At 41.1% G+C, this 20,067-nt stretch overlaps 1 long non-coding RNA gene across 1 annotated transcript in view; it reads left to right on the top strand.

Moving 5' to 3' along the window:
* Positions 1-5,950: 5,950 nt before the first annotated feature.
* Positions 5,951-20,067, top strand: part of LOC126262509 (uncharacterized) — a 59,991-nt gene continuing 45,874 nt past the window's right edge. Inside the window, exons 1-2 of the long non-coding RNA XR_007546735.1 lie at positions 5,951-6,052; positions 6,288-6,421. This is a non-coding gene — a long non-coding RNA (uncharacterized LOC126262509). The remainder of the gene's footprint in view (positions 6,053-6,287; positions 6,422-20,067) is intronic.

Below are 20,067 nucleotides of genomic sequence, written 5' to 3'. Positions count from 1 at the left end.
TAGTTATAAATATTTCCAATTAAGAGACACTATATCACTGGCCCGAGTACTGCATGGAAAAATGCACCATCAAGAAGTAAACGCACATGGTGTGATGCTCTGAAGGATAAATCACTGAGTTAAAAGCCAATGAGAATATCCACTGTTTAAAATTTTTAGGTTTGATTAGAAGGGGGGACCGTACCTCATGGAATTTTCTTATATCTATGAACAAAGCTGATAACATACACTACCATGTATGTATGACGTGACCTTTTGCAGTGCAAGCGCATTGTAGCCAATCATGGAATGCTGAGTAATTAGCTGGATAGCACACACTTATGATAATATTTTTTTACAACGTTTGAGACAATTAATTTAGGGCTCATTAAAGAAAAGGGACTTCCTTTATCTATCTCAATTTTAGTATGGTATACCAAAATATCGTTAGTATCACTCATATCAAAGCTATGTAGATTTTAAGATAAGAGAGTAAGATGGTTTTGAATGAGTGTTCTACCCCAAGCTTTTCGCACGTTACAAAAACGAATATACAGTCTAGTCAGCTATGAGCGTCTGCTTTATTCCATTTCTTGTTTGTTCTACTTTCGGCTCTGATTTGGTCGACATTCCATACAAAAGTTGAACTTTTCCCAGTAAAAGACATTGTTGTCCTATGTTGGATTATCTTATTATCTTCACAAACCAATAGTGGATGAAGTCAGGTCACAAAAGCAAATAGGTAATTGAAAAAAAACTGTAAATATATATGTGTGTTAGCCAATAGGCAAGTCTTCCTGCAAGGAGGAATATCTATATAATAATTCTGTGATTAAGTTACCTACTTACATTCACTGAAATATCTTCGGATTAGTGAGAGAATCATGAGAGCATGTGCTATAAATAGCGTGATAATGAACGGTGTTAAAATGAATAAAACTTCATGAAGTTACTGTGTTAGTAAATACAGCCCAGTGGAAGTAGTAATAAGACCAATTAAGCAAATCGTTAACTGCCTCTGGTGTCATGTGTAAAAATGTAAATTTGTATCCGTCTGAGTTAAAACACGTCTCAAGCACTCACCAAGAAATTACGCCTCGCCAACATGTAATAGCGAACGACACACTAGCCTGTTTGAGCCACTTTGTGTGCTTGAGAAGGTCACTGGTACTGCATCTATATGATGCACCGTCATTATTTACTTGAATCAATTTAAAAACTCGATTAACGTATTTAGGAGAGTCACTCTCTTTGAGCATACTAAGACACCAATAAAAACGAAAACGCAAGTGAAATAACTGGTATTATAACGACGTGCAATCATACAAAACGACGACTAATGACCAAAAAGCCATGCTCTTAAACATTCGAATAGTTCCCACGCTAAACACCAATTCATTTAATCCATTATATATGTATAAACAATTTTTCTTTGTATGTAAAATGTTATTTGTGCACTAAGAAAGATTCAGTTTTAGTATGTCTTGCATTAGTTATACACTATGTATTGACAGTTATGTTGCAAAGTTTTTTCAGACAAATGGCAAACTTTAAACTGACTGGGGTAATTTAGAGATTCCATGCTGACTGAACGGATGCTTCCTGCCTGTCGTTCAAGCCTCTTGATAGAGTAGCTTTATGGGTCTTAACACAGCCGAATTATGTAGTCTGATGTGTAATTCCCTAGGTTCCAACACTCCTGATCATCATATGCCGCAACGTCTATAAACTCCTGAAATCTTGTACCCTAAGAACTGGAACACGTATTGTCAGTGTCGCAAACGAATATTAGTCAACTACGAATTGTGATCACTTTTTGTCGTGTCACTAAGACTTAATGTTATTCACAATTTTGTCAAAACAGAAAACACCAAAAGAAATAATGAAACATTATATTTATAGTAAACAAAATACTCATGGGAAGAATTGTATGATGACATCGATCATAAAATGCCCTCACTGATCGATCAGTGCTTAAATTTTTTTCATACTTCAAAATAAATAGTCACTCTCCTTTTTTGCAAAAGCCAGATTTGAAAGGTTTTTAAACCATAGTGTAATGACAGCCTTATCTGTTTTACCAACTATCGTTGAAAACAACCTTATGCACAGCAGTTTTTTAAAACAGTAATATAAAGGTGGAAACTTGATACAACCTATTAATAGATACTTCTTGAAATGAGCAACTACATTGAAACCAACTGGAACTATGATACTGTAACCAATAAATTACCGTTGTACGTTGTACTAATCAACCGCTGAGAGTTACTTCAATGGTTGTTCCAAGTTGTTCCCACCACTGTCCAAGCCATTCGAGTAGCAATACACAAATTAAACTTCAGTGTGTAATTAAGCAGCAAGGTGATAAATACACTATGTGATCAAAAGTATCCGAACACCTCGCCGAAAATGATTTAAAAGTTCGTGGCGCCCTCCATCGGTAATGCTGGAATTCAGTATGGTGTTCGTCCACCCTTAGCCTTTATGACAGCTTCCACTCCCGCAGGCATACGTTCAGTCAAGTGCTGGAAGGTTTCTAAGGGAATGGCAGCCCTGAGGAGAGGTATCGATGTCGGTCGGTCAGGCCTTGCATGAAGTCGGCGTTCAAAACATCCCAAAGATGTTCTACAGGATCCAGGTCAGGACTCTGATCAGGACAGTCCACTACAGGGTTGTTATTGTCGTGTAACCACTCCGCCCCAGGCCGTGCATTATATACAGGTGCTCGATCGTGTTGAAAGATGCAGTCGCCATCCCCGAATTGCTCTTCAGTAGTGAGAAGTAAAAAAGTGCTTAAAACATCATTGTAGGCCTGCACTGTGATAGTGCCACGCAAAACGACAAAGGTTGCAAGCCCCCGCCACGAAAAACGCGACCACACCATAACACCAGCGCCTCCGAATTTTACTGCTGGCACTACACAGGCTGACAGATGACGATCACCGGGTATTCGCCATACCCACAGCCTCCCATAGGATCGCCACATTGTGCACAGTGATTGGTCTCCACACATAACATTTTTCCGCTGTTCAATCGTCCAATGTTTACGCTGCTTACACCAAGCGAGGCGTCGTTTTGCATTTACCGGCGTCATGTGTGGCTTATGAGTAGCCGCTCGACTATGAAATCTACGTTTTCTCACCTCCTTCCTAAATGTCATAGTACTGGCACTGGATCAGGAAGCAGTTTGGAATTCCTGTGAGCTGGTATAGGTAGATGTGTGCTTATTATACATTAAGACCCTCTTCAACTGTCGGCGGTCTCTGTCAGTCAACAGACGAGGTTGGCCTGTAGGTTTTGGTGCTGTACGTGTCCCTTCAAGTTTCCACTTCACTATCACTTCGGAAACAGTGGGCCTAGGGATGTTTAGGAGTGTTGAAATCTCGCATACAGACGTATGACACAAACGACACCCAATCACTTGACTATATTTGAAGGTTGTGAGTTCCGCGGAGCGCCCCATTCTGCTCTCTCACGACATCTAATGACTATTGCGGTCGCTCAAAGGGAGTACCTGGCAGTAGGTGGCAGCACAATGTACCTAATATGAAAAACGTATGTTTTGGGAGCTGTCCGGATACATTACATCACATGGTGTTCGTATCCTTAAACACATTATGTTAGAGTCAATATTACGTTGTTCTTTTCTATAAAACTAAGCGGGTCTCTCTTGAAATCCTCCTCTGTACCCACTTCTTCATCTATCTCTACCAAAGACAGATGGCAATTTCTTAAGAACGCCATTTCTGTACCTCTAAGTTAATAGTGAGTAGTAATGATAATACTGGGTTAAAATGAGTTATTGAAAATGTACCTTACCCATCATTAATTATCTGTAATAGTTTTTTTATGTCGCAGCAGCATAATTACGCTGGGAAGGGAAAGTTAGGTGATGCGTCAATTACACGCTATCAGAGTGATACCACTTGCATGACCGCATCCTTTATATTAGAAGCTGCAATCTAAATTACTTTATGCACGAAGTGCCATTATTCTTTTTGCACACTACTAGAATCATCGGACTTCGTACATAAACTGATTAGACTGTTGGTTCTAATTGGAAGGACGCAAATATGCGTGTGGTAGTAAGCTGATGGAGCAATTTCAATAATAACTCATTTTCACCTAATATTAGCATAATTATTGTCAATTAACTTAGAGGTAAGGATATAACGTACTTAAGTTTATACACTGAAGCGCAAGTAAACTGGTATAGGGTTGCGTATATTAATACAGAGATATGTAGACAGGCAGAATACGGCGAGTGTACCGTGAACATCAGGAATCCGGTAAAACTTCAAATCTCCGACAACGCTGCTGGCGGAAAAAGATCCTGCAAAAACCGGACCAGTGACGAGTGAAGATAATCGCTCAACGTGACAGAAGCGCAACACTTCCGAGAAATGCCGAGATTTCAATGCTGGGCCATCAACAGGTGTCGGCGTGCAACTATTAAACGAAACATCATCCGTATAGACTTTCGAAGCCGAGGGCCCACTCCTGTACCCTTGATGACTGCACACCAGAAAGCATTATGCCTCGCCTGGGTCCGTCATCATGGACATGGGACTGTTGATGACTGTAAGCACGTTCCCTAGTAGGACGAGTCTCGTCTCAAGTTGTATCGAGCGGATGGTATGGAGACAAACTCATGAATCCATGCACCGTACTTGTCCACAGTGGACTGTTCAAGCTGGTGGAGGTTGTGTAATGAGGTGGGGCTTGTGCAGTTAGAGTGATATGGGGCCCCTGATAGTCTAGATACGTCTCTGACAGGTGACAAGTAATCATCCTGTCTGATCACCTGCATCCATTTATGTCCATTGTGCATTCTGACAGACTTGGCCAATTCCAGTAGAACAATGCGACGTACCACAATTCTAGAATTGCTACAGAGTGGCTCCAGCAAAACTCTTCTGAGTTTAGACACTTCCGCTGGCCACCAGTGTCCCAAGACATGAACATTATTGAGTATATCTGGGATGCCTTGCAGCGTACTGTTCAGAAGAGATCTCCATCCCCTCGTACTCTTACGGCTGTGGTACAACTTCAAATAAAAGTGCTTGCTCCACGAGCATTTCCGCGAGACGTGACACACATAATGCTGAAAGTCAAGTTTACTTCATAGTTTTCTTCATTTCAGTAATCTGTGCTTATAATATTTCATAGACGATCGGTAATTAAGAATTATAAATGATATCTAGATTTTAATGCCATATGCAATCAGAAATACGACATGCATTATACATAATGACTCACACGTTTTTATTACCGTATATATGATGAGTTTTATATTTCAATGACGTAGGTATTGTATCTGAAAGCTTAAAAAACGAAAAAAATATTTATAGAGAGGTGACACCTCCCGGCGATTACAGCACCCGTGCACTACCGTTCATTTTTTCTGTCTTTATGTATTTTCCCCTTCATGGAAAAGTCACGTGAAACATACATCTTTGAAAATTAAATCGACCGTGATTCTAACCCGACCCCCTGCATGTAGCAACTGAGAATTCCACACTAGTGCTACGCTGAATGTCGAATTAGAGACATTACTTTAGGATATTAAAGGCACTCCGGTATTTTTGAATCGATTTCCTCGCGAATTTTTGAGAGTTGTATCGAACTGCTTTGGAAAATTTGTGTTTCAATTCAGAACTTTACGCACCACAAAGATAAAATTTTTTCTAAAATCTTGTAAGTAGAATCTTGTTTCAGTATATACCTACATATGGTGTAACTATCTTATTTAAACACCTCAATGCTGGTTATTTAAGCACCTCATTGCTGGTGCAGATGATTTTCTTGATGGCATGCCCTAGCTCACGACGTCTCCGTTCGCAAACAGCCTGCGGAAGGAACTGGTGGGGGGTAAGACGGCAGGGCGCTGCGGGTGCACTCGGCGCTCCACCTCAGTTCCGGCTGCACAGCACTCGCGTACTGAGCTCATACCACTGTCAGTCGCTTTGCTCAGCAGTTCAGTGTTTGTTGAAAACTATTTTCTGTGAGTAATATAATTTTTGAGACGAGAACATTTCATGAGTGAACCCGGTCTCCCCTTTAGGTTTGCATGGTAAGTCGTTCGTTCAGTCATTGTAATTCTGTAAGCAGTAAGAGAGCGAGCCTTTGATCTTATTTGGATTCGAATGTGCACTAGAATAATACGGAATTCGGTAGCCTTAAGAGTATCACTAGTTCTGATCCTGTGTGTGTTTACAGTTAATCGGAATTGTCAAAATTATCCGTCGCGGTTAGACTTGTACATGACAGAACGCAGTGCTCCTAATATCGTTTTCATTTAATTTCAGATGCCGTTGAGCTATTCTGTTAATGTTCAGTATACAGGAATGATTAGATGGATTTAGCAGAAAATCTTCCAGCTACTTGTCCATTGATTCCCATCGAAATTCGAGGTATATCTCAACACTAGCCGTATCTAAAGGTAAGAATTTTTTCTCAATTCGAGAAAATTGTGCTATATTTGAAATCCGTCCATATCTTCACAGCTTCAGATTGGTCTAACCTAATTAACTTTTCTAATCGACATCATATTTACCGTTGACTGTAGACAATATTTATTTCACTGTTGCAGTTTCGACCTTCGGGCCATTTTCAAGCGGTGCACCAAAAGATTTCGCTTCAGCATGTGTTAGACTTTAAATTCCTCCGACATGTATACATGTCATCCTCAAAACCACTCCTTTTGCTGTAGAATTACCACAACCTTAGCTGAGTGTGAAGCTCTGTACGGCGTGAAATTGAGGCATTTCACCCTTTTCACGAAGCACAGAGCTACGCAACAGTCTGACTTTACTGTATTTCTACAGTGAAAAGACTTATTTTTTACGATGACATGTATACATGTCAGATGATTTTTAAGTCTGACTGTGCTGATCGAAATCTTTTGCAGTACCAATTGAAAATGACCAGAAGAGCGAAATGGCAATAGTGAAATAAATATTTTCTGCGGTCAACGGCCAATATGATGTCCAACACAAAATTCCCTATAACTGAGAACCCCAAAGATGAGAAGCTACTCAGTGACTTCGGCATGCTCCAGTATGTTTTTGTTCATTTTCAGTATTCTACTATTCTGCTTTCTGCGATAGCACTTACGTAGTTTTCTGTCAAAATTTGGTCTTTCAGTTAGCTAGGATTGTATTGTGAGGAAATACTTCAGGTATTACAGGTGAAGCAGATTAGCTGAAGGCAAATATGGCAAAAACAAGAGCGTTTCTCAATTACGTAGCAATGATCCCTTTTTACGTGCTGTCTCACTACAGAGAACTATCCCTTTCATGATTTACTCTCATCTGACATACTTTTCCATCTCAAATGATGATTACTTTGCATTTTACGGGTGTTGAAAGATCATGCTTCCTGGCCAAATTTCTTTACTTTGGAGACTTCATGTGTACGTGTTAGGTATTACTTAGGTGTTGACGTGGGCTGAATCAGAGTGTGAGCAGCACATTCTTTCTCGTCTTTTATTTCATTATGTAAGTGTTATATGCATAGCATGCTGTGAGTACCATTCTAATCGTGTGGTCTGTTTTTGCGTCTTTTAGAATTCCTCTCGGTTGTGGCCACAAGATCGAAACTGAAGCAGTAAATATTTTAAATTAATAATTTTACAGTAAACTGCGGCCATGATGTCATTTAATATAAACAAGAAAAAATACCGTTGTTGATTCCTTTTTTAACTACTGCTTCGCTTTCGTGTTTCGGACTATTTAAACTGCTGTTGGGTTCCTGTACAAGCTATAGATAGTTTATTGCCCCCATATTTTATTCTCGCTACCTTTTGAATTTCAAAGTGTGTATTGTTGTCAATTTTGTCTAAAGACTCCTCCCAATCCACGGATAATTATCGGTTTACCTTCTTTTGGTTTATGTTATAAGTCGTAGTCTAAGCATTGCGTCACCCGTTCCTACATTTTTTCCAGAATCAGATCTGACTCTCCCAAGGTCGGCGTCTGTCGAGCTTGACATTGTTCAGCCAGTACGAAATGAACTGGTAGTACGGCGATGTTATTCTCCACTGAGCAAGTGTCTTTTTAGGCGGTGGGCTTATTACCATTACTTGACTAACGCGGTTATGTCGTCTGTCTCGTGTATCCTACTTACAAGTAGGAGCATATCAGTCGTGCTTGTTTTCCCCAAGTCCGCAAAAATTCTTTGCCTCGTTTCAGCTTAGGTATGTCAGTGTGTTGTCATATTGTTGTTGCAATATCACATCTCCTATCTCATCTTCAACTTCTTTCTCCGCCAGTCCCGTTAATATTGTCTTCGTGTAGGTTTCCTTTGTGTAGCCTTCCAGATTAAGCCTTCAGTGTCTTATTTAGTACTAGCTTGCTCTCTGAACTCTTCGTATGCACACAACTGTAACCTTTTCCCCACAGTTTTCGTTAATTTTCCTGTAAGTGGTATCTATCTTTCCCATAGTAATGAATGCTACTACAGCTTAGCGTATTTCCCCTATCAATCCCCACGTCGCCTGTTTTACACTGGATGTCAAATTAATATTTCAGTCACCAATATATACAACTAGTTGTTTCATTCTCTCCCTTATTGCCTTTCTTGCTTAATTAATTAATCAATTAATCAATCAATTAATATCAGTAATCGTGTTCTTCCAAGGTTTTTTTCTGCATATTGTTACATTTCCTGTTTGATCCTCTCGTGCCTAAGTATTTCATTTCTTAAGGCTAGCGATTCCTCTGGTGTTCTATACGTTTACCATGTCAATAACTGCATAATGCATTCTTTGAAAATTTCAACCTTCTCCAGTTTATAGATATAGAATTTTTTGAATTTCGTATTTTTCTTAAATTGATTCAGCTTTAAAGTATAGTCCTTAAAGCAACAATTATGGTCAGAGTCCACTTCTTCTCGTGAAAAGTTATTACTGCTTTAAAACTGATTTCTAAACCTTTCTTAATGTTAAATAATCTATCTCAAAGGTTTCCGTACCTTACGGTCTTTTCCACGGATGCATGATTCCTTAACCAAATGTTTAAAAGACTGAATTGTGCTCTATGCAAAATTCTTAAGATTGTCTTTCCCTTTACGCTTTTCCGACGTGTCATGTAGTACCACTATGTTTATTAACTGAATATAAGATACTATGGAAATCAGGGTCTGGATAGTGTGAGTGGATCACATCATGGCATATTTATTATCGGTATTTCGCCGGTTATGGTACTGAAACGAGAAACATCCTTCAGTACCTCAGTTACCCGAAGAGCTGGTTACCTATTTGTGAACGAAGTTGTTCACAAATAGCTCAGAAAGCATATTAATGTTATGATTGGTGCAAATCAGAAGATGCAGGACAACAAGATTTAATCATTCAGGTTGAATGGCTATGGTGAATCTCCGCGCAACAGAACGGAGAGCATTCACGCACATCTAGTGGGCAAAAGAATTGCTCTGTGGAGTCTAGGTCGAATTCGACCCACAACCATCAAGACGACTGGATCCGTTTGCACTGGGTTATGAAATGAAGGTTCAATTTTATGGAATTGTGATTTCAGAAAGATCATAGAGTGCCTCGAAGTGTTAAAGGGCGATCGCTAAACACAAATTGGCAAACTCCGTTCTTTTGTGTGGACCGTGACCTTTTTGAATAACTAAAATCCGCCCCTGGCGTATTATACCAGTCGTGACCGGGACCTGATCGTTGGGAGCGAACGATTTGTGGAATATTGAGGGAGCGTTCTATTTCACTGGCAATCCAGATGTAAATTTTCCATTGGCAGGGTACATAACATGAACTGACTCTTGAGAGTGACTGATCTTACGTCTGAATGTCATAAATCTATCAGACGCAATTTGGCACTCAATTTGTATCCTAACACTGATTATGTTGGACTTTTCATTCGAATACTCTTTCTCATTTAGTAGGTTGTGATATCTGAAACTAGAAAAGCAATTGATGCACAATTTAGATACGTTTAGTGCTTCAAGTTCTGCTATAGTTTCTCCAACTGAAGAGACATTATACGATTTTTAGCAGAGTAGGCCTATGTCCAGCAGCAGACCACGGAAAGGTGAGAGGACAGTTTTCTGTAGACACGAAAACACGGCACTGATAAACAGTCTGTTAGTGTTGGTGGAAACAGTATTGTGTAAACGTTTTAATTTTTGTTTAAACTGCAAATATTATTATTTTCGTGTTACGTTCTCTCAAAACTTCAACAATACAGAAACAGAAATGTGTATACCAAGGCACAAAAGTAAGTGGACAGTTTTATCCAGATTGTAAGCGAACCGCAACAGTAAGGCTTAGATTTGATTTATAGTAAAAGGATGGAGTAGTCTATATGTCGTTAACTGACAAAGTGGCGATATGCAGTAGTATAAAAATGTGATATCAGGAAGAATAAGGAAGCTTGTCACAGTTGCAGTGGCGATATTTTAAGCGTTGAGTAAGAAAAGTATCGTACTATGTGACGAGCTGTAAATATGCCACAGAGATGTCACTAAAATATGCAAAATATCCACAGCAAGTAAGCAAAGTTAGAACACTTTTGCACAAGTGCAGCTCATCGATGAATATTTCCGTATTTACTTCGACATAAATAGAAGACGTGAAATGAATTTGCTTTCTTTTACTTTACTGCCCGTCACTATAAAGCAGAGGTAAATTTGTACTTAAAGTCGTATAAAGTCTTTTTATTGTAATCTCTCCGCCACTGCAGTAACAACATATTCCATTAGCTCCACAATATGTTTTACTCCAGAAACAGCATTACCTATGGATATCTATGCATAATTTGTAATATAGACTGAAGACATAGTGGCATGAGCGTTATTATTATTATCATTATCAATATTATTACTATTATTATTATTATTCCTTTCCTTCTGAATGTATTTTGTCACACCGTTATGATTTGTGGCTGAAAGTGTATTGGAGATATTGCCTGCGTCATCCTTCCATTTATAATGTACCTAGCAATCAGTGTTTCAAAATGCTGCCAAAACGCAAAAATGAGACTCAGTAACCGCATGTGCTTGCAGCATTATCGTTGTACCATGCGTTGGATTGTCCAACGCACTCACGCTCGCATCTCTTAATTAATCAGGATAATTAAATACGTTCATAAATTCAGAATACCCCGTTACACGTCGCGACCGTAGGGGACAGGAAAATAGTTATCTTCGCTCTCAGGCTTTCATTCAGACATCGTTAAATTTAATCTCTTGGCGAGAGCCAGAAAATGTGAGCCGACCGCGACAAAAGTGCCTAGCGCGTGACAATGCGATCGCCGTGGCGGAATGGCATAGTGGTAACTGGACTTATAGGTGAAGACAACAAAATTAATAACTAGCGGCATACGGCTAGATAGAAAATTTTAAGGACATTAGTTACAAAGTGGGAGCGGTTACATGCGTAAAAGAAAAAAAAAACGGAGAGTAAATATTTTGAAGAAGAGGAAGTAAAGTTTCCAGTAATGGATCGAAAGCGTGAAATTAATACAAGGATAGAAACTGAAGGGAGTCAAGACAAAGACATCAGTTAACTAATGCCAATATGTTAGTATTGAGATGTGAAATAAAAGGTAAAGTAGACGCACTGAGATTTCAGCTTCAGTCATCGAAGAGTGATTTAGTGTTTTTGTTGTTGTCTTCAGACCTGAGACTGGCCTGATGCAGCTCTCCACGCTACTCTATCCTGTGATCTTCTTTATCTCCCGGTACTTACTGCAACCTACATCCTTCTGAATCTGCTTAGTGTATTCATCTCTTGGTATCCCTCTACGATTTTTACCCTCCAATCCTAAATTTGTGATCCCTTCATGCTTCAGAACATGTCCTACCAACCGGTCCCTTCTTTTTGTCAAGTTGTGCCACAAACTCCTCTTCTCCCCAATTCTATTCAAAACCGCCTCATTAGTTATGTGATCTACCCATCTAATCTTCAGCATTCTTCTGTAGCACCACATTTCAAAAGCTTCTATTCTCTTCTTGTCCAAATTATTTATCGTCCATGTTTCACTTCCATACATGGCTACACTCCATACAAATACTTTCTGAAACGACTTCCTGACACATAAATCTATATTCGATGTTAACAAATTTCTCTCCTTCAGAAATGCTTTCCGTGACATTGCCAGTCTACATTTTATATCCTCTCTACTTCGACCATCATCAGTTATTTTGCTCCCCAAATAGCAAAACTCCTTTACTACTATAAGTGTCTCATTTCCTAATCTAATTCACTCAGCATCACCCGACTTAATTCGACTACATTCCATTATCCTCGTTTTGCTTTTGTTGATGTTCATCTTATATCCTCCTTTCAAGACACTGTCAATTCCGTTCAACTGCTCTTCCAAGTCCTTTGCTGTCTCTGACAGTATTACAACGTCATCGGCGAAGCTCAAGGTTTTTATTTCCTCTCCATGGATTTTAATATCTACTCCGAACTTTTCTTTTGTTTCCTTTACTGCTTGCTCAATATTCAGATTGAATAACATCGGGGAGAGGCTACAACCCTGTATCACTCCCTTCCCAAACGCTGCTCCCCTTTCATGCCCCTCGACTCTTATAACTGCCATCTGGTTTCCGTACAAATTGTAAATAGCCTTTCACTCACTGTATTTTACCCCAGCCATCTTTAGAATTTGAAAGAGAGTAATCCAGTCAACATTGTCAAAAGCTTTCTCTATCTCTACAAATGCTAGAAACGTAGGCTTGCCTTTCCTTAATCTATTTTCTAAGATAAGTCGTGGGGTCAGTATTGCCTCACGTGTTCCATCATTTCTGTGGAATCCGAACTGATCTTCCCCGTGGTCTCTTCTACCAGTCTTTCTATTCGTCTGTAAAGAATTCGCGTTAGTATTTTGCAGCTGTGACTTATTAAACTGATAGTTCGGTAATTTTCAGTCTGTCAACACTTGCTTTCTTTGGGATTGGAATTATTATATTCTTCTTGAATTCTGAGGGTATTTCGCCTGTCTCATACATCTTTCTCACCAGATGGTAGAGTTTTGTCAGGACTGGCTCTCCCAAGGCCGTCAGTAGTTCTAATGGAATGTTGTCTACACCCAGGGCCTTGTTTCTACTCAGCTCTTTTAGTGCTCTGTCAAACTCTTCACGCAGTATCATATCTCCCATTTCATCCTCATCTACATCCTCTTCCATTTCCATAATATTGTCCTCAAGTACATCGCCCTTGTATAGACCCTCTATATACTCCTTCCACCTCTCTGCTTTCCCTTCTTTGCTTAGAACTGGGTTTCCATCTGAGCTCTTGATTTCATGCAAGTGGTTCTCTTTTCTCCAAAGATCTCTTTAATTTTCCTGTAGGTAGTATCTATCCTACCCCTAGTGAGATAAGCCTCTACATCCTTACATTTGTCTTCTAGCCATCCCCGTTACCCATTTTTTACTTCCTATCGATCTCATTTTTGAGACGTTTGTATTCCTTTTTGCCTGCTTTATTTTCTGCGTTTTTATATTTTCCCCTTTCATCAATTTAATTAAATATTTCTTCTGATCCCAAGGATTTCTACTAGTCCTTGTCTTTTTTCCTACTTGATCTTCTGCTGCCTTCACTACTTCATCTCTCAGAGTTACCTATTCTTCTTCTACTGTAGTTTTTCCCCCAGTCCTGTCAATTGTTCACTGGAACTCTGCACAACCTCTGGTTCTTTCAGTTTATTCAGGCCCCATCTCCTTAAGTTCCCATGGTTTTGCAGTTTCTTCAGTTTTAATCTACAGTTCATAACCAACATATTGTGATCAGAGTCCACATCTGCCCCTGGAACTTTCTTACAATTTAAAACCTGGATCCTAAATAACTGTCTTACCATTATATAATCTATCTGATACCTTCTAGTATCTCCAGGATTCTTCCATGTATACATCCTTCTTTTATGATTCTTGAACCAAGTGTTAGCTATGATTAAGTTATGCTCTGTACAAAATTCTACCGGACGCTTTCCTCTTTCATTTCGCTCCCCCAATCTATATTCACCCACTATGTTTCCTTCTCTCCCTTTTCCTACTCTCGAATTCCAGTCACCCATGACTATTAAATTTTCGTCTCCCTTCACTACCTGAATAATTTCTTTTATCTCATCATACATTTCATCAATTTCTTCATCATCTGCAGAGCCAGTTGGCATATAAACTTGAACTACCGCAGTAGGCATGGGCTTCGTGTCTATCTTGACCACAATAATGCATTCACTATGCTGTTCGCAGTAGCTTACCCGCACTCCTATTTCTTTATTCATATATTAAACCTACTCCTGCATTACCCCTATTTGATTTTGTATTTGTAACCTTGTATTCACCCGACCGGTAACGGCCTTGCCGCAGTGGATGCACCGGTTCACGTCAGGTTACCGAAGTTAAGCACTGTCGGGGGTGGCTAGCCCTTGGGTGGGTGACCATCCAGGCCGCCATGCACTTTTGCCATTTTTTGGGGTGCACTCAGCCTCGTGATGCTATCTGAGGAGCTACTCGACTGAACAGTAGCGGCTCCTGTCAGAGAAAACCATCATAACAACCGGAAGAGCGGTGTGCTGACCACACGTCTTTCCTAACCGCATCCTGCTCTGAGGATGACACAGCGGTCAGATGGTCCCGATGGGCCACTTGTGGCCTGACTACGGAGTGCATTCACCTGACCAAAAGTCTTGTTCCTCCTGCCACCGAAATTCACTAATTCCCACTATATCTAACTTTAACCGATCCATTTCCCTTTTTAAATATTCTAACCTACCTGCCCGAATAAGGGATCTGATATTCCACGCTCCGATCCGTAGAACGCCAGTTTTCTTACTCCTGATAACGACGTCCTCTTGAGCAGTCCCCGCCCCGAGTTCCGAATGGGGGACTATTTTACCTCCGGAATATTTTATCCAAGAGGACGTCATCATTATTTAACCATAGAGTAAAGCTGCATGCCCTCGGGAAAAATTACTGCTGTATTTTCCCCTTGCTTTCAGCCGTTCGCAGTACCAGCACAGCAAGGCCGTTTTGGTTAGTGTTACAAGGCCATATCAGTCAATCATCCAGACTGTTGCCCCTCCAACTACTGAGAAGGCTGTTGCCCCTCTATAGAAACCACACGTTTTTCTGGCCTCTCAACAGATACCCCTCCGTTGTGGTTGCACCTACGGTACGGCCATCTGTATTGTTGAGGCACGCAAGCCTACCCACCAACGGCAAGGTCCATGGTTCATGGGGGTAGGTACATTATTAAATACGTAAAAACGATGGCCGTTTTCCATGGGGTGTTAGCTAAATAGTAATATGAAAATTGAAAACGAAAGTGAAGAGTAATTAGATGATCAAGGAGATGACCAAATAAAATCTGAAGATAAACAATTCAAGCATTAAAAAATCGATGGTCGGACACTGCTTTCTTAGTCAGTAAATAAACTTGAGAAAACCATATTGCGTTATTGGAGCAGAATTCTTATGAAAATATTCAGGATTTAGGATGCAAGTTAACGAAAAGGGGAACAAATAGGTTTCTGACGTTAAAGCAGACGTTAACTGAAGCAGTTAATCAATGGAGGCTTCCATCAATCTTCAGCTTTCAGAATTGAGGCTTCAAAGGAGTGTAAATCTAAAAATCATTACTTCAAAGCTTCCAGGGCAGATAGATCTGTTAGGAAACATCAAAAAAAGTATTGCATCATCCCGGTTCCCAGAACTCCTGAAGATAGACGTTCACTGTGGACATTGTATCTCACAGTCCCTTTGACAGTTCAGACATGTCACTAAACTCATCCAAAAATGTAAGCAACCATAGATGAGCAGCGCTTATTAGACAGATGGGGTCCGACAGGCGATCACATCCAGTTATTCCACTAGCAAGGAGGTACATGTCTCGTGTTGCCTGCAGTTCAACCATGCCGATAGGGTCAGTACTGCGGTTCGATCGCGTCCGCATTGTTACTTTGTGCTAGGAAGGGCCCGCAACAAGGGAAATATCCAGGCGTCTCGGAGTGAACCAAAGCGATGTTGTTCGGAAATGGAGGAGGTACAGAGACGCCGACCAAGGGCTACTACTGCAGTGGGTGACCGCTACCTACGGATTATGGCCCGGAGGAACCTGACAGCAACGCCACCATGTTGAATAATGCTTTTCGTGCAACCACAGAACGTCATGTTACGACTCAAACTGTGCGTAATAGGCTGCATGATGCGCATCTTTACTCCAAACGTCCATGGCGGGTTCCATTTTTGCAACCACGACACCATTCAGTGCGGTGCAGATGGGGGCCAATAACATGCCGAATGGACCGCCCAAGATTGGCATCACGTTCTCTTCACCGATGACTGTTGCATATGCCTTGAACCTGACAATCGTCGGAGACGTGTTTGGAGGCAAAGCGGTCAGGCTGAACGTCTTAGGCACACTGTCCAGCGAGTGCAGCCAGGTGGAAGTACCCTGCTGTTTAGGGGTTGCATTATGTGGGGCCGACGTACGCTGCTGGTGGTCAAGAAAGGCGCCGTAACGGCTGTACATTACGTGAATGCAATCCTCCGACCGATAGTGCAAACATAACGGCAGCATATTGGCGAGGCATTCGTCTTCATGGACAGGGTCCACTGTGGTCTATTGAGAATCACTAAACACGACACACTTAAAACCATGATCGATTCCGTAGCAGTAGATGCCATGGCTAGAGGTCAGCGATCGCCAGTGAGCTCGTGTCCTGAGGTCCACACACAACCTGCCAAACCCTCACATGCCTGTGACGCCAACGTCAGAGGTCATTGAAAACTACCGCGTTGATGATAGCTGCATTTATGGACGCACATTTATGTCAGAGTACACCACCCTCGGTCATGGAGGGCGTCCAGGAATGATTGGACTGGTATGAATCAGGAGTTATTATTACTTCCAGTGCAAGGACCCGTCATTTTGAATCTTCTCTCGTGCAAGACACACACCCGCTTCTGTCACGCTCACGCAACACACTCCTCCCTTTGGCAGCTGTTGCTGCCATGAGCAAGATCAGACAAGTCAGCACCTTCTTTGTCCATGTCACAGGCTGACCTAATCCGTTACTTCCAGTTGCCGACTCCTTGTGACTGCCGATGCAGCCAGCCGCAGTGTCTTGCTAAACAGGCAACTGCAGCTTCGAAAATTCCACCGCATCTTAGACCCAGCTTAAAAGACCCACTCTACACAACACGAGACAGCGATGTTGTTGACCATACATCTCGATTTTTCTGTCTTTTATACATGGTATTTTGCGCAGAGAGATGAAATCGAGACATATGTGCTTTTCACATCGCTGAAGTATAGTTACTTGTTTTAAAAGTCATGTGACAATATGTCTTAGCCTACAATTCCTCTATGCATTTTCTCATCGTGTAAGAAAAAAATCTTTTCTTATGTGTTATGCTAAGCATCACAGGACTAGAATATAAAAGAATTTTTTGTTCTCATGATGGAGTGCTAGAACTGTCACAGGACGCCTCTTCACTTTCGAAATCTCTCTTAAGGAAACCAAATGCCTCACCACATATAGAGTCTCTAAAGTTAACAGCCCAGAGAAGTAGTAACTATCAGGTTTGTACTAGGTATCAGTTTATAAATTTGGTAGTTCATCTGATTTTATTACGATGGTAGCCTCACCCCATGTGGGCGGGAAATTGAAACTGTGTTAAAAGATAGTGCCACAATGAAAAAAGACGCCTGTTTATGACTCCAAATCGAGAATTATATCACTTGCAACCAAGCCATTGCGTCCACCCGCCAGGCAGAGCGTTGTTGGTGTCAAATTGATAGGATAATTAACTATATCTCTCGTGAGAGTCACTTTGCATGGCGAGTAATTTTTTCCAGCAGTTGGGTTACACTCACCACGTTGTTCATACGGGAATCCCTTTTGGGAAGACGATATTCTTTCCTAGGAACACAATTACTGGGGACCGACATTTGAAACTGACCGCAGAAGTATTCCACCACTGGCAACATCCATTTCTTCAAGGACCGCACTGTTAAACACATGATCACAACGTCTGTGTTACTGTCACCTGTTACGCTTTCAGGTAGAAGTGCGATTTGGAATCAAGACTCTCTACTCAACCACGTACCTGTGATTGGTCCTTTGGAGACATCTTTTAATGATTGCAGCCACTAGTGAATCATATTCATGGCTCACTCACATCTCGGAATGAGTCACCTTTTTCGAACCTCTCTGCTATAGTAAGACTCCATAGAGGTTTTAGATCGCTCCTACTCTCATCTTTTAACTCTTTCTTCGTGGCTGCAGCTTTGTCCATGTGATATTTCCAGTCTAAGTCTTTCTGCAACCTGTGGAGGAACAGGGTGATCCAAGTTAATTCGACAGGAGCGTCTTTTTTGAACACTCGTTGGAAATATGAACATGTTGTCATACCTCTGCTAACTGGGTATGATTTGTAAGGCTATCAACATATGAAGCTTTTTCCTGCAAAACGAAGTAGTAGAAAAAGACAGTACAGGCAGTTACAGGAACTGGGAGAAGAACGAGGAGTTTGCTACTGATTTACACTGTTTCTCAAAGTTATATACAGGTACTGCAGTCTGAAGGATATCTGCATCTCCAAGGGTACACTGATGCTTGTCACTCAACCATTCTCTTCCTTCTCATGATTTTGTACCATCCAAAAGAGAAAATCTGCAAACCATAAGAACTTCGCTAACGTTTGCCGATAGAGAACGTGATGAGATATTACCGCTTATGAATAATGTGTGCATTCCTGCAATGACCATACGTTGCGATCCTATGAAATTAACAGGTATTGCCTCAAGAGAGGATATCTTTGTGGTTTTTGCTACGTTGTTTCTCGTTGTTGTCACTCATACAAGCAATATATGACTACAGCTACATACACGCACGCTAAACCGACAATGACATGGCTCGATCCATTGGCTCTCACAGAAAACTATACATTGGACAATGTAATTTATGGTGTTGCTGCTTCTATAACAGATACAGGATCTGCCGTCTTCTTAAATTCCTTAGTTTGTTGTGGGCTTTAGTGATCGTGTACCGTAAGCCCATCGGTTCCTACGAAGTAGAATACGTGTTTGTGCTTTACATTGTGAACTCTTGCTGTTAGCTAAAGGTTTTGTTTTGTAGCTGCATCTGTCTGTGTACAATACCCAGTGTTAAGTTTATTAGTGTCATCTAGACTCGGTGCATTTAAGGTAACAGTTTTTATAGTTTTATTAGGTCACTTTCGCGTGTACGTAAACGCTTGTTTAAATTACAGATACAAGGGATAATCAGTCGGTGCAGCTTACCGTAGGTCACTGTTTATTTCGTTTATAATATTCACTAGATAGCCCCTAGCAGTTTACTGTAGGTCATTCTCTTATTCTTTAGTATTCACTAAATAGCCCCTAGCACGAAAATAAGCACCAGATCTCGCTTCTACCATAAATTTTTCTTTTCATTGTTGAGTGTCCTTTCTGCCAACTAGAGTGTAGCTGTTACCCTCGTGTGTCAGTAGGTTTAGTGAAGTTTTTTTATAGTAAATCAGTTATTAGCTAGATGGATAGGGACTGTGTTTGTTGTGTGCGGATGCAGGAGGAGTTGGCTACAGTCCAACCGCAGCTAGAAGCTTTGTTGGCCACTGTCAACAAGCTCCAGAGTTCCACCATGAGATGCGGTGGGGATGGGGTGTCTGGGGCAGCCTCTGCTGTACTAGATGTGCAGTGGGGGGTGTCACAACTCTGTTACTGAGCAGCTTACCGTAGGTCACTGTTTAATTCGTTTATAATATTCACTAGATAGCCCCTAGCAGTTTACTGTAGGTCATTCTCTTATTCTTTAGTATTCACTAAATAGCCCCTAGCACTGAGCCGGCCGGTCCACTCTCACAACAGTGTGGGTGGCAGACTGTGTCGAGATATCGAGCATCAAGGCGAAGGTTGCATGGGGGACGCAGGCTCAAATACAATGCACTTTGCTAATGTTTGCTATCTGATGCTTGGTGGGGGGGGGGGGGCGGAGACTTAGCCGGATCAGAATGCACCTTCTGCCAGGACAGTGGCCGCTCCTTCAGCAAGGTCCGGACAGGCACGTGTGGGTAGGGGTTTCTTAGTTATTGGGGGCT

The sequence above is a fragment of the Schistocerca nitens genome, chromosome 6 (assembly GCF_023898315.1).
Source record: "Schistocerca nitens isolate TAMUIC-IGC-003100 chromosome 6, iqSchNite1.1, whole genome shotgun sequence".
NCBI lineage: Eukaryota > Metazoa > Arthropoda > Insecta > Orthoptera > Acrididae > Schistocerca > Schistocerca nitens.
Note: the sequence above shows the minus strand (reverse complement) of the source record. Positions and strands in the feature narration are given on the sequence as shown.